This window comes from Pezoporus flaviventris, unplaced genomic scaffold (genome assembly GCF_033815535.1).
Source record: "Pezoporus flaviventris isolate CSIRO_AGI_PZ_B2104156 unplaced genomic scaffold, CSIRO_AGI_Pfla_v1 ptg000003l, whole genome shotgun sequence".
NCBI lineage: Eukaryota > Metazoa > Chordata > Aves > Psittaciformes > Psittacidae > Pezoporus > Pezoporus flaviventris.
This window is the reverse complement of record NW_026892551.1, coordinates 2,334,585-2,350,105: the sequence shown is the minus strand read 5'-3', so window position 1 is coordinate 2,350,105 and position 15,521 is coordinate 2,334,585.

Sequence of the window (15,521 nt, the reverse complement as noted above, 5' to 3'; positions counted from 1 at the left end):
GGATTGCTGTTACAACCTACATCAACCATAAGAAGATTAATATACATTTTAAAGAAGTTTCTAGTCGTAATACAACCAATTATTCTCCTGGTGATTTTGCCACCATAAACTGCATATTTTAACTGCATATGGATTGATTTTTGAGTATTTTGTCTAAACCCAGGAAAATAACCTCTTTTAATTACGTATTTTATGTGTTATGAATAAAAATCTTGTAATGGACAAACAAGAAACACATTTTACATAAAGTGAAAATTTTATTATTAGTATAATAATGCAGTTAAATGTTATACACTCACAATTAGTACCTATCCCTTTTTCTCACTCTCTCACTAGCCCCATGGACCTTTGGCCAGTAGTGAAAGTCATCTGCCAGCAAGGACTGGGGTCTGTAACTTGTCTTGAAATGCTTTGCTAGGAAGACTAAAGTTGATGGTTAGTAAGTAGTTTGCATATAGATTGTAGGATTGATTATTTGCTAGTTAATCCCTGTATTAGCATATATATGATCAGTATGCTAAATAATTTTTTTTTTAATCTACATTCTGTTATTTATTAATGGTTTATGTAGTGTTATTGTTTGAACTAATTTAATGTAATTCATATAGTGAATGAGTGAAATTCTTGCTCAGAACAGTTAATTACAGAGTAATTAATATGAAATAATTTCATTCATTTAACTACCGTGTTATCTCAGATTATAAAGATAAACTGGAATTTAATTTCATTCTTTCAATAAAATAACTCAAACCAAAATAAATTAAAGCAATCTCATAAGACTCAATAAATATTGCATATTTTGTAATATTGTTATTTCGCTGAACTATAATGAAGATTTTAAATTTAAAATACATCTGGTTTAATGTCACAATCTTATGGAATACCTATTTATCAAGACAAATATTTTGGAACTATGTAATAAATATTTCCTAGTGTATCTGTAGCTCTTAAAATTAAAATAAGCAAAAAGAACTGAGGGCTGAGCAGGTAAAAAAAAAAAAAAAGGAAAATAAAATTCCTATTAGTCATTCATCAATTCAAATGGAATGTTCCACACGGTGTCCCTTTCTGGTTTAAAAATATTTCAAAGAAAAACTGAAACAGATACATCTAACCTGAGACAGGCAATACTTAAAATTTTTTTTTGAGCTGTTGTATTTTAATTTTGGATGTAATTAAAGGTTTGGAGCCTAGTAGGCTTTGATACTTTGCTTATTTCCTTAAAGTGTCTGTATTAGAACAAGCACAGAACAGAAAGATTTTTCTTACAACTTCCTGATGGAAGCCTAAGTGTGTATTAAACTTCTCTTTCATTTACACAGATGGATAGTCTTTCTTTATTTTCCCTAGAGCATACAAAATCGATCTTTATACTTATTATGTCATGCATAACACAGTTTGTAATACTACTATCACTTGATATGTTGTAGTAAGTGATATTACTTGACCAATATTAGTGAAAAATACATATAAGTCAAAGAAAGAAATCAGGGAAAAAGTATATAATGGTTTTGGCAGTCCATCAGTTCTCATTGGCTGTCTTAGAATAAGAGTTACAATGTCATGGCAGGCTAGTACTTAAAGAAAATGCCAGAAATGTATGTAACTAAATTATTTATAGAAAGCAGAAATTAAACAAAGTACAAGGTTTCATATCCATGAGCAGTATGAAAGTATCACCCTACCAAATTCCCTTTACTTATGTTTACATCATTTTCGTATTACAAGGTAAAATCATAACTAAACAAAAGCTTTGGGGATGGTATGAGATATAAAATTTTATGAAAATACCACTGAGTGAAATGCAAAATTATATGGCAATTAGTCTCTACTATTTTATTTGCGTTCTTTGTATGCATGTTTCAGTGTATGCCCTGATAATTTGGGAATATTTATTAAAAACAATACTTGGTCTACGCTCTTCTGAAAAAAAAAAAGGTACCACTCTCCTGCATAAGATGGCATGGAAACCCTGCCTGCACGGATCCTGCAGTCTAGGACGTGCAGACACCTCTTCTTGGGGAAGAAATAAAGGTAGGATGATGAAGTTAGACCACAGACAACCTGATACCTCCCTAATCAACTGCACTATTACCTCATTTTGTCAAAATGCCTACATGGGCACTATTAGAAGCAGAAAAACAGGCAATGCTGATGATAACACCTTTTCCAGCTTCTTAAATAGTTTTTACAAGCCATATAAGGTGGTTTGTTGTCCTGTGTGGACAAACTAATTGATATTTTCTAGGGTCAAAGTGCATGCGGAATCTCAGAACACCACCCCCCCCAAAAAAAAAAAAAAAACAAAACCAAACCAAGCCATAAACAGTATCTTCATATGAATTAGGTATCTTGGAAAACTGTTGCACACATACATGCCACTAAAGTATTTTGAAATATCATAGGTTACCTAAAATGTTCCCAGCAAAGTAACAGCCTGGATACTCAACAGCATCTAATATGACGTTAGATTCTTACATTCAGTAGACTGAATTAAGACCCTTTTCAATACTGTCAACCAAAACTAGAGAATTATCAAGAGTTGAATCAGTTTGCACTGATGACAATAAAAGATTAGATATCCAAGAAGTGGATATCAAATGTATCCTTCTCTTGAATTAAATCTTTCCCTAGCATGAGATTCAGTTACAAAAGTATAATATTTAGTACAGTCTAAGCATTTAAGGTATTGTGATGTACCTAAGATATTAAAGAACTTTTGTAGGACTTCAGAAACACCTTTGCCCTTTTAAGTCTTCAGCTAGATTGCAGGCAGGATGTCCAGAGACTTCTCAAATGGCACCAGATACATATGTTTCAACAACAGAATTGTGTCCTAAATTTTATGACTTTTTTATGCATTTTTTCTTTTATTTTTTTCTTGCTTGATTTGTATGGTAGCCTATAACAATTTGTTCTAAGCATGATAATGTATATGACTTTTTTTTTAGCTTTAACTGATCAATCTGTACTTTGCATTCATGGTTTTAAACTAAAAGAAAAAGAGAGGATATGCCCTTTTTGCTTGCTGAAGAGGTGGCATTACTCAACTTATAGGTCACCCAAATCATAGAATAGGGTTGGAAAGGACCTTAAGATCATCAAGTTCCAACCCCCCTGCCATGGGCAGGGACACCTTATGCAAAATCATATCACCCAAGGCCCCGTCCAACCTGGTCTTGAACGCTGCCAGGGATGGAGCATTCACAACCTCCCTGGGCAACCCATTCCAGTGCCTCACCACCCTAACAGGAAAGAATATCCTCCTTATATCCAACCTAAACTTCCCTTGTTTAAGTTTTAACCTGTTAACTCTTGTCCGGTCACTACAGTCTCTAATGAAGAGTCCCTCTCCAGCATCCCTATAGGCCCCCTTCATATACTCGAAGGCTGCTAGGAGGTCTCCACACAGCCTTCTCTTCTCCAGGATGAACAGCCCCAACTTCCTCAGCCTGTCTTCATACGGTAGGTGCTCCAGTCCCCTGATCAACCTCGTGGCCCTTCTCTGGACTTGTTCCAACAGTTCCATGTCCTTTTTATGTTGAGGACACCAGAACTGCACACAATACTCCAGGTGAGGTCTCACGAGAGCAGAGTAGAGGGGCAGGATCACCTCCTTCGACCTGCTGGTCACGCTCCTTTTCATACAGGCCAGGATACGGCCGGCTTTCTGGGCTGCAAGCGCACACTGCCGGCTCATGTTCATTTTCTCATCAACCAACACCCCCAAGTCCTTCTCCACAGGGCTGCTCTGAATCTCTTCTCTGCCCAACCTGTAGCTGTGCCTGGGATTGCTGCGACCCAGGTGTAGGACCTTGCACTTGGCATGGTTAAACCTCATGAGGTTGGCATCACCCCACCTCACAAGTGTGTCGAGGTACCTCTGGATGGCATTCCTTCCCTCCAGCACATCAACCGAACCACACAGCTTGGTGTCATCGGCAAACTTGCTGAGGGCGCACTCAATCCCACTGTCCATGTCAGCGACGAAGATGTTAAACAAGGCCGGTCCCAACACCAACCCCTGAGGGACGCCACTCGCTACTGGTCTCCAGCCGGACATTGAGCCATTGACCACAACTCTTTGCGTGCGGCCATCCAGCCAGTTTTTTAGCCACCAAGTGGTCCATCCATCAAATTGATGTCTCTCCAATTTAGAGACAAGGATGTCATGTGGGACAGTGTTGAACACTTTGCACAGGTCTAGGTAGATGACATCAACTGCTCTACCCCTGTCTGTCAGTTCCTTAGCCCCATCATAGAAGGCCACCAACTTGGTCAGGCAGGATTTCCCCTTAGTGAAGCCATGCTGGCTGTCACCAAGCACCTTGTTGATTTTCATGTGCCTCAGCATGCCTTCCAGGGGAATCTGCTCCAAGATTTTGCCAGGCACAGAGGTGAGACTGACTGCTCTGTAATTCCCTGGGTCATCCATTTTCCCCTTCTTGAAAATGGGGGTTATATTTCCCTTTTTCCAGTCATTGGGAACTTCACCTGACTGCCAGGATTTCTCAAATATGATGGCCAGCGGCTTCGCAACTTCAGTTGCCAGCTCCTTCAGGACCCGTGGATGGATCTTATCAGGACCCATGGACTTGTGCACGTTCAGATTTTTAAGATGGTCTCGAACCAGTTCCTCTCCTACAGTGGCTGCAAGGTCTTCATTCTCGCAGTCCCTGCGTCTTCCTTTCAAGACTTGGGTGGTTTAGTCAGAGCCTTTGCCAGTGAAGACTGAGGCAAAGAAGTCATTCAGAACCTCAGCCTTCTCCAAATCCCGTGTACCCTGTTCTCCTGAGAGCTTCCTGAGGGGGCCTACATTCTCCCTAGTCTGTTTTTTATTTGCTATGTACCTGTAGAATCCTTTCCTGTTATCTTTAATACCTCTCGCTAAGTTTAATTCTAACTGAGCCTTAGCTTTCCTAACCTGGTCCCTAGCTTCTCAGACAACATCCCTGTACTCTTCCCATGCCATTCCCTTTAACCCTGACCCACAAACATTTTGTCGACTGCTCACCTGTCCCCAGACAGAGTTGCATACTCTCCAGCCTATCCCTAACATAAAGGGCAACTCCCCCTCCCCGCCTACCAGGCCTGTCTTTCCTAAAGAGCCTGTAACCTTCCATTCCAACACTCCAGTCATAGGAGCCATCCCACCATGTTTCTGTGATGCCTATTATATCATACCTCCGTAGACGTGCACACATCTCTAATTCCTCGTTTGTTCCCCATGCTATGGGCATTTGTATAGATGCATCTGAGCTGAGCCCCAACTGAAGCCAGCTCATTGGCTGGAGCGGCTGGCATATCTCTACATTGCTCAGAGCATTTATTATAGGTTCTGGCAACTGACTGTGTGCGTTGGAATGGAATGATGCCCCCCTCCCGCAACACATCTAGTTTAAAGCCTCCTTGACCAGTCTGGCAAGCCTCCTACCAAAACTGCTCTTTCCCTTCTTTATCATCGGGCCAGCTCCACCAGCCCCCACTAGACCTGGCCTACAAGCTTGGGTGCTGTGTTCAAGACACCCAAACCCCTGACTATGACACCACCCTTTTAACCAATTATTAACCTGGCTAATCCTCCTAGCGTTTTTTAGACCCTCCCCTGTACCCTGGAGAATTGATGAAAAGACCACCTGAACTCCAGAGCCCCTAACCACCTCCCCCAGGGCTCTGTAGTCCTTCTTTATGTTCCCCAGGCTACTACTATTTATATCCCTAGCACCCACATGTATCACCAAGAGTGGGTAATAGTCCATGGGACTTACCAGAGCAGGCAGCCTCTCTGCCACATCCCTGATACGTGCCCCCGGTAGGCAACACACCTCCCTTGAGACGGGGTCTGGCCGGCAGACGAGCGCTTCTGTTCCTTTCAGTGTAGAGTCCCCTACTACTACGACCCGCCGCTTTTTCCTTACAGCACCAGTAGAGATCTTCTGTAGCAGTGCACCACCCAGCTGTTTCTGGCTCGAGTGCATTTCCTCATTAGCCCCCTGCAGGACAGCAAAGTGGTTCTGTGTGGGGACAGGGGATTTAGGGGGAAGCCCCTTGCTTTTGGTTGTCCTTGTCCTTCTTTTTTTTGTTGTTTTTTTTTGTCACTAATTCCCAGCTTCCCAGGTTAATGGCCTCCTTCTTTCTTTCATGAGCTAGAGGTGAAGCTCGAGGCCCCTGCACAGTTTGGGCCAGGAGCAAGCATTCCTGCTTCCTCTCAGCTTCCCTGACATCTCGCAGCCTATTAACAGCATCCCGCAGCTCAGCCACCTGCTGCAGGAGGACCTCCACCAGGGAGCACCGAGTGCAGCCCTGCCCATTGTGCACCATTCCCTCACAAGACCAGTGCAGGCTGTCTCTACACTCCGAGCTCTGCACTGCAGCCTCCCCTCTCATCGGCTCTGTCTGGGTGCTTATTATGGCCACCGCCGGGGCAGCCAGAGCAGAGCTGCCGGACAGGGCCCTGCTCATACGACGAGTGCTCACCATCCCGCTCGCCTGCCCGCGCAAACCGCCTCGACCCGCTCTGTTTACCGCGCTCCTGATCGCTCGCGCTCCCTGGGGCAGGTTTTTACCCAGTCAGTGCTGGTGCCACTGCTCCTGGCTCCGCCCCCTGTGAGTCAGCTGCTCGCTCTCGTCAGCTGAGCTGCCGGCTCCTGGGCAGGTCCTGTCGAGGACTTGAGGCTCCCTCGGTTGCTCTCATCGCTCTGAGTTGAGGCTTCTGGACGCTGATCTCCCCCCCCGCTCCGGTGTTGAAGGCATCCTCTCTCGAGCTACTCGCCTCAGCAATTGAGATTTAAAAGTCCAAGTCAAAATATATTCTTTATTTTTATGACAATGTTGATTTTCCTCGCAACAATCTGTACAAAGCACTGGTTAGAAGATGTGTCTTAAATATAACCTGATGCAAATAAGAGTAAACTCAGCAATAAAGACTATCTGAATTTTCTATGAAAGATCTCAGACCTGTTTGAGTTGGCCCTGTCTATCAAGGTCTGACTTGAACAGAAAGCTTCTCTAGATATATATCTAGTTATCTAGATGATCTATCGATCATCTTTAGTAAGATCAAAACACTTCATATAAGTAAAAGTATTCAATTTTTGTTGGTGTTTTTCTTCTTTATGGGACCAATAGTCCCTAGAATGCTCATGTGCATAACTCAAACCTTGCCAGCAGCTTCTTTGTATGAGAACAGTGAAATTTGTTCACACCTGAGAACATCTGTTTGATCTTCCTGAATGTCCATGGGGAAGGTTCTTAGTTCAAAACTTTTGTTATCCATAGGTGTTTATAGCTGAAACACTGTCATTTTCTTTATGTTCATTTTCTGTTGTAGCATGTTAATTTTCAGAACATCTTTTTATATTAAGGTCTCATTTTTCTTACCACTAAAAATGTTTAAACATGCATCTGAAACTTTGTATGTATCTGGAAGCTCCTCCAGCAGTTCCTTCATTGCTTAAGGAAAAGGGAAAATTATATTTTGAAAAGCATATATAATTTAAACCATTGCTTGATATTTGTTTTCCCTCAACAAGTGCTGCTTCAAATTTTATAAAGCAGCTTAAAGGAAAAACTGTAATAAGATAATAAATTCATTTAGGTCTCTCTAATTCTTTCTGCTAAGATATCAGAGTAATTAAATAATGAAATGTTCCTTGTTTAATTGCAGAGTTTACCTAATTGACATAAATCCATATGCTCTCTTTGAAATATAAAAGAATTTTATAACACCTTTATTTAAGTAAATTAAGAGCAAAGTCTAAAACATTTAAATGTATGTAAATCCCAGAGTTAAAAATGGATTAAGTACCACTTAAAGCCCCATGATGAATTATAATTACACCATGAGGTAGCAAGACTTCACTTGCAGATGGAGCGATACACTCCACTCATAAGAGAGAAGTAGCAGTATGTTTATTGATATAAAACAGTAATTTAACAAAGTTTGATAGTAAATGCAGCAATGGTTTAACAAGATGGGATGGCAAGGTACGCTTGAGTACCTTGAATATTTACTCAGGTATTTACTGCATATAGGGCAGAGTCAGACAAAACTGTCAGGGGGACCCTCCTGTTGAGTCATGAGGTTCAGAAAGGACCCCTTGCTTTCTAAGTTCCTTCTCAGAGGGGAATCTAGGTGCACCTGTCCCAGACTTGGTCAAGATTTTATGTCCAAAGGATTATATGTGCACAGTCAATCTTTTACATCACTTAACTAAGATTTCAGAGTTTAACATGCTATTAATCACTTACTGAGGATCTGTTGTGGCAAGGGATCTCTCAGCCTCGAGGAGTAACACTGAGAGGCATCCCTACTCAAGGGGCCATCCTGGTGTGTAGCCCATTGCATGCAGGAGAGCTCAACAGGCCCTGGGCTGTTCAGTATTTACGGAGTAAGATAGTTAACTTATAACTAACTGCAGAAGTTAGGGTTATTTTTCAAATTTAGTTTGAGTCAGACTTTGACCAGGACTGAGGTGTCAGCGGTGGGAGGCACCTAGCTGAAATAGCTCTTGGCTGTTGTGCTGTTATCTCTCTCCCTGGAATCCACTTTGAGTCTGATGCAGCCATCATTACCACCATCACTGAAGATTATCACTTGAGCAGAGTTACAACAAATAAATTTCAGGTTGGGGGGGAGGGGAGGTGGAGGGGTGAACGCAGTGCCACAGTACAGATCCACATCAGTATCTTTTATAGTGTTGGAAGAGGGATTCTGGTCATCCTCTTCAAGTAATACTGACATTTCTTCAGCTGTCTAATTATGACTGACCTTTTCCAATGCTGATTTCACTCTTCAACACAAATGTGATTACTCTTTTTTTAGTAGGTTCTCTTAAGTGTTGCCACTCTAGTGTGAACATTATCAGAAAAATGCTTGATATCTTCCTTTTTTTCATTAGAAAATATTTTGCTGCTCTTATTTTTTTCCTAGACTCTTATATTTTGTACATATAGGTATATCTTGATAAGGGTAATCAGCATAATTGTGGCAGATACCTTTTAAAGGCAGGTCTTAGATGCCAGAGGATAAATAAAAAATCATTATTCTGATAGATGTTGGCTAAGATGCAGATTTGTGTATTTGATAACTGGATTTGATTTCTCTGGAAGAGCTCATGCTGATCACTTACAATTACTTCAGTAAAATGAGATGCCTAAGGATGCATCTCTGCTGTACTGCCTGAGCTAGACCCGAATGAACTGGTATGTTTACACAGAACAAAACCACTGACACACAGACTAGAAGCAGTATAGCTGCACCCAGGTAATATTACCTCAGAGAAAACTGACCAAGGCCTAGCCACTTCGTGTGGTATCTGTATCATTTTAGCACACAGGTAGTTTGCACAAGCATATGTGAATGGCAGTGCATTGTGTGACATACACTGAAACCCTTAGGAAGCGAACCCAAGCAACCAGCAGTTGTGCAGGAAGTAAGCCACTATCACTCAGACGGTTCAGCATGTCTTAAATTAATCCATTAATACAGGGATACATGTGTTGGAAAATCTCCACAGCCCAGAAAGCATTTCTTATGGAATATCTAGGTTACTTTAAAAAGCATTGTGGTAATGGAGCTGCCTTCTTTTCATGTATTTATGAGACACTCAAGATTCAATTTGTTACACTTCTTTAGGAGATTCAAACCTACTTTATTTGCCTAAAAAAAAAAAAAAAAAGCTTTAATCATCAAGCTGTTGATGGGGTTGAAATTTAAAATAATGTTTCCGGAGCACTAGGCTTAGACCTATCCCCAAGGAGCTACTTCAGCAATCTCAGTGTAAATCGACACTGATAAATGGAAAAGGACTAGTAACTCAATGTCTTCTCATTTTTCTACAGTAATTAATTGTTAGGTTGCTACATGTAACTGGCTGTCTCTGAGACAAACCTTTAAGGAGTGCTATCCTAAGCAGTGTGGATGTGATGTAATCACTATCATTTGACTTCAGGTTCTTAAAAAAGATGCTCCATTGCACAGAATCTGAATGAGATTTGAGTAGATAGGAAATACATTACTTCATATTACAATAGGAATAATAATCACTTTCTACTTGGAGCTTTCATTTGCAACAGAGCCCCTAACAAAGTTGATCATACCCAACTTCTGGATTTTTAGAGGAGGAAAGCATAAATCATAAAAGAGAAATTCAGATTACCTATTACACTCATAGCAGCAATCCCAATGCTGAAAAAAAAAAAATCTCTGCAGTAATTATAAGGAGATTAGAAGTATCTGATATTTGAATATGTTGTTTACAAACTGTGAGCTACTAAGGCGTACATCCACAAAGAACACAGGAAGCTTTGTGGATGCTGAGTTAAAAGTTCACAGTGCATGGCAACACCTGATTTTTAGGCGTCTTGCCTTTTCCAAGAACCTACATCCCAAATTACTTACCAAGGCTACTCTTACACTCATGCTGGGGGAGAATTACGTGCCCAAGAATGAGAGCCATAACTGGCAGTTGAGTGGGAGTCACATATAACAGATTACAGAGTAAATCATAAGTCCTTCTCTCTTTAAGGCTTAATTATGTAACTATAAGAAAGCAGTTATCTACAGTCAGGATGCCCAACAGAGTTTAGACAGTCCTTAGCTGCCTAGACTTTATAGTGAAAATGAAATCACTCAGTATAACAGAAGCTAAATAAAGAAAGATGTTTGCCACTTAACAGCTAATCTTCATTTCGTATGCAACTGCCTACAGGGATGATTAATCAGGATTTAAATGCTTTTTTCTTTGCAGACCAAGTACTTAATATCTGGACAACAATGAAGAAAGTGAAGTGCAGAAATACATTATAAAATCTAACAGTTTTGATCGTAAATGTTTTAGTTGTACAATAATGTTCCATGGGAAGGAACATAGTCATTTCTCAGCCATCTTTTTCAACTCCACATTTCAGTTCTGTAGTTGAAATAAAAGCTCATTTAAAGTCCCCATTTTATATGTCTGCAACTGCTTTTGCTTCTCAAATAAATAACAAGTCCGACTCACTTTACTTTTCTGATTCCACATGCACAGTTTCTGTTAGAGATGTAAAAATGCTTGGAAATTAAAAAAAAAAAAAAGAAAGAAAGAAAAAAAAAGAAATCATAAAGACATTTCTTTACCAGCTTGAAAGACATTTTAAGATTTCTTACAGAACCTCTTGCAAGATTATGAGGTGGATAACAGAAGGAAACATGCATAAAATACCTAACCTTACATCTCATCTATTCCAAATGACAAAGATATGTCTCTTTCAGAGTGAAGAAATCTAGCATTTTATCTAGCCAGAATAATTTCATAAGCTAGTCAGATACTAAGTTTTTAAGTGATCAAGAAGACATATCCAAGATTTAGTTTTTACATCCTATACACTTAATTTTAATCTAGAAGCAATTACCATATTTTTAAATAAAGCCCTAATCCTAAAATGGCCACTGAAAAACCTCTTTTATTTTATGCACAGGAGCTATTCATTATTGCAAAGAATGTTCTTGATAATTATTTTTCTTGTCATAGACCATTGCAATGGTATTTTTAAAACCATAAATTTGCCCCTCTTCAGAATATAGTGTTAGGCACAAATGAAATATAGTGCAGTATGGAAAAAGCACCATGATGTAATGACATCTCTACCTCTCCCCTGCTTTCTCTCTGCTCTCCTTTTTTTCTTAGTATGAAGATATTTCTTTCTTTTTTATTATTAACCTATACCCCCTCAGAAGTGTGAAAGAAATGTGTTTTGTTTGTTAATAAAATATTTTTACAAGATCTGAAATATATGTATATATTTATATATATATTAATATATTTATATATATATACATATGTATGTATCTATATATATATAAAGGGTCTCTGATTCACAGAGAAGGAAAGTATTTACTTTTAGTAAAGAGAGTAAATCCTCTGGGATTTGAATCTTTGTCAAAGTAAAATGAACAAGTAAGAATTTAGCACTGAAATACACAAAATCCCTCAGTAAGTAATAGAGAGAACCTACATAAGACTAACTAGACACTTAGGATGATCCACATAGCATATATTAATTCTGCACTAAACTTTAGATGCAAATATGGTACTCAAATTAGGAAATCTTAATCCTATGTCAAGCCCCATCATGTACTTTGAATGATGAAATTAACATTTAATTTTTAAAATTCACACACTGCAATTCTCAATGGCTGTTTTCAGTAATAAATCTGAAGATCTGTGTTCTTCAGAGTTCTCGGTTTGGTGTTTTTTTTTTATTTTGGGAGTGGGGTGTTCTTTGTTTTGTTTTTTTTTTTGTAAATAATGGAAGACTAAGTTTAAGAACTAAAATGAGTAAATCTAACCCTAGCTCAAAGAAGTCATAGCCTATTTATGTAACATATGACATTAAATGTGGTTTGGGTTTCTAGAGAGTTCTGACATGCGATGACTCCTGGTGCGATCACGATTTCAAAACATGGTTTCTAGTCCCTTTTAATAATAGAAATCAGTAGATTGTTATCATTGTCAACTAAACAATAGGACATGAAAGGCAGGTTGAAGCCTTTATTCAGAAGAAAAAAAAATCAAAATAAGAATTTTCCCCCACAGAAGAGACCTCTGTGTTCTCTATTCAGAAATGCTTGGGACTGTATGGTCTTTCTGAGTCAAATATTACAGTGATGCTAGTTCAGCAATAACTTTTGTATATCTGTCAAAAATCCAAATTAAACCTTTCCATTAAGACTTTAGTTGTAGCATTCCCAAACACAGTTTAATTAATCCAATTGGGAATAAGTGTTTTATGGAAGAGTGATCCACGGTTTACATTGGTACCATTTATTCCTGTACGATCATATCAGACGGTTCAGGGAAAGACTCATAAATTACTGTCATGTATCTTTATTGTCTGTCCTTTTATGCTGAATGCCTATTTGTCATGGGTTCAGCAGTAGCAGTCATGTTTCTCCTCCTTGGTAGCTGGTGCAGTGCAGTGTTTTGACTTTCGGCTCGGGAACAGAGCTGATAGAGATGTTTTGGTTTGGCCAAGGACTTTGTGAGCCTCATGCTCTGCCAGGGAGGAGGGGAAGCTGGGAGGAAGCAGAGACAGGACACCTGACCCAAACTGACCAAAGAGGTATTCCATACCACAGCACGTCATGCCCAGGATGTAACTGGGAGTTAGCCGGAAGGGCTGGGAGACTGCAGGGTTGGAGGAGGTATCGTTCGGAGCTTGGTCGGGCTTGGGGGGCGAGTTATCGGTCAGCGGGTGGTGAGGTGTTGTATTCTGTTCCCTTGTTATTTCCTTTATCATTATTATCATTGGTGGTAGCAGTAGTGATTTGTGTTATACCTTAGTTACTAAACTGTTCTTATCTCAACCCGTGGGAGTTGCATTCTTTTGATTCTCCTCTCCGTCCCTCCGAGAGCAGGGGGAGGGCAAGAAAGGGGGGGAAGTGAGCGAACGAATTACCTGACTGGGTTTAAACCACGACAGTTCTTTTTGGCGCCCAACGTGGGGCACGAAGGGTTGAGATAACGACAGATTTGACTGGATTAATAGTCATTCGTCACAATGCTGATTTATTGGCTCTCAGAGTTGTTCTTCTTGATCTCACAGCTTCAGACCGTTGTAACTTACGTAGAGCCGGTATTTGCTGTGATAGTGTTTATCAAGTGTGGGGCCTGGGCTAAGGTTCTTGTCTCACTGTGCTTTATGGCAATGGCTTGTAATACGGGTGGGCTCCAGCAGCAGGGCGGGACGGACGTGGCCGTGGACTTGTACCTGGCCGTCCGGCTGCTCTTCACCGTCCTGGCCCTCGCCCTACTCTCCATCTTCGTGAGGCTGCGGGGAGCCGAGGGGGAGCGGCCCCGGGAGCCGGCGGCAGCCGAACCGGCCCGGGAGAGCGGCCCCGGGGACCAAGCGGCGGCGGGAGCGGGGCCGGAGGCCGCGAGGGGACGGCTGCCGGTGGAGGAGGCCGGGGCGGTCGAGGAGCAGAAGGAGGCGGCTGCCGAGCAGCGGGAGAAGGCGGCGGAGGAGCCGAGCCCCGCGGAGGAGCCGAGTCCGGCGGCCGAGCCGAGCCCCGCAGCCGAGCCCCGCCCTGAGACGGCCGAGAGCATTCCCCGGCAGCCGCCCGCCGAGCCCCAGGAGGATGCAGGAGACCACGCAGCATTTCCCAGCAAGGCAGAGGAGGAAGAGCTGGACTCAGGAAAAGAGAAGCTGGCGGTGGCAGAGCCGGCAAGCACAGCAGCATCAACTGAGAGTTCTGAAGGCTCTGAATGGCCTTTGGGTATCCTTGGGACCTGCCTGCTGATTGTGATGAGGATCAGCATGTTGGCACACACACAGACTGTGTTCTACCCACAACCATTTTGTCCGATCTCAAAAGTTAAGCAGAGTCAGGTTTGGGTCTTGTCTGGGGTTAGACAACAATATATGGGGACCAAGAGGTTTTCCCCAAGGCTGGACAGTCATGAGTGGCAGGGTGTGTGGGACATTATGGGCAAGTATCTAGTCCACTGGGCCCCTCCAGTGCTTTGGAAGCGTCGGAGATGGAAGGCAGCTGTATGGAGTCCCCAGCAACAAGCTGCAGAAACTGCTGAAGGGGAGGGTGAATTATTTTGAGCCTGGTGGGCCCATGGCACTTCAGGCCATCAGAGCAGAGATGCAACACAGAGATGGACTCATGATCGAGGGGTGGACTTAACAATGGACACTATTGCCCAGGTTATTCACAAGTGTGAACACTGCACACAGTCTCTCCTGCTCTGGAAGACTGTTACAAGAGATGGAGCCTGACATAGACCAGATGGACGCAGCAGCTTTATAGGGACTGGTCCATGCACTAAGATAAGAGTGCACCGAGATAAGAGTGATGGTATATTGAAAATGTGGGATCTGAGCATGACGTGAATGGTATGGAATAAGGGGTGGATAATGTCATGGGTTCAGCAGTAGCAGTCATGTTTCTCCTCCTTGGTAGCTGGTGCAGTGCAGTGTTTTGACTTTCGGCTCGGGAACAGAGCTGATAGAGATGTTTTGGTTTGGCCAAGGACTTTGTGAGCCTCATGCTCTGCCAGGGAGGAGGGGAAGCTGGGAGGAAGCAGAGACAGGACACCTGACCCAAACTGACCAAAGAGGTATTCCATACCACAGCACGTCATGCCCAGGATGTAACTGGGAGTTAGCCGGAAGGGCTGGGAGACTGCAGGGTTGGAGGAGGTATCGTTCGGAGCTTGGTCGGGCTTGGGGGGCGAGTTATCGGTCAGCGGGTGGTGAGGTGTTGTATTCTGTTCCCTTGTTATTTCCTTTATCATTATTATCATTGGTGGTAGCAGTAGTGATTTGTGTTATACCTTAGTTACTAAACTGTTCTTATCTCAACCCGTGGGAGTTGCATTCTTTTGATTCTCCTCTCCGTCCCTCCGAGAGCAGGGGGAGGGCAAGAAAGGGGGGGAAGTGAGCGAACGAATTACCTGACTGGGTTTAAACCACGACACTATTCAAAGACTGGATGGTGATCAAAATAAAACCAAAACCACTTTCTCAGGGAA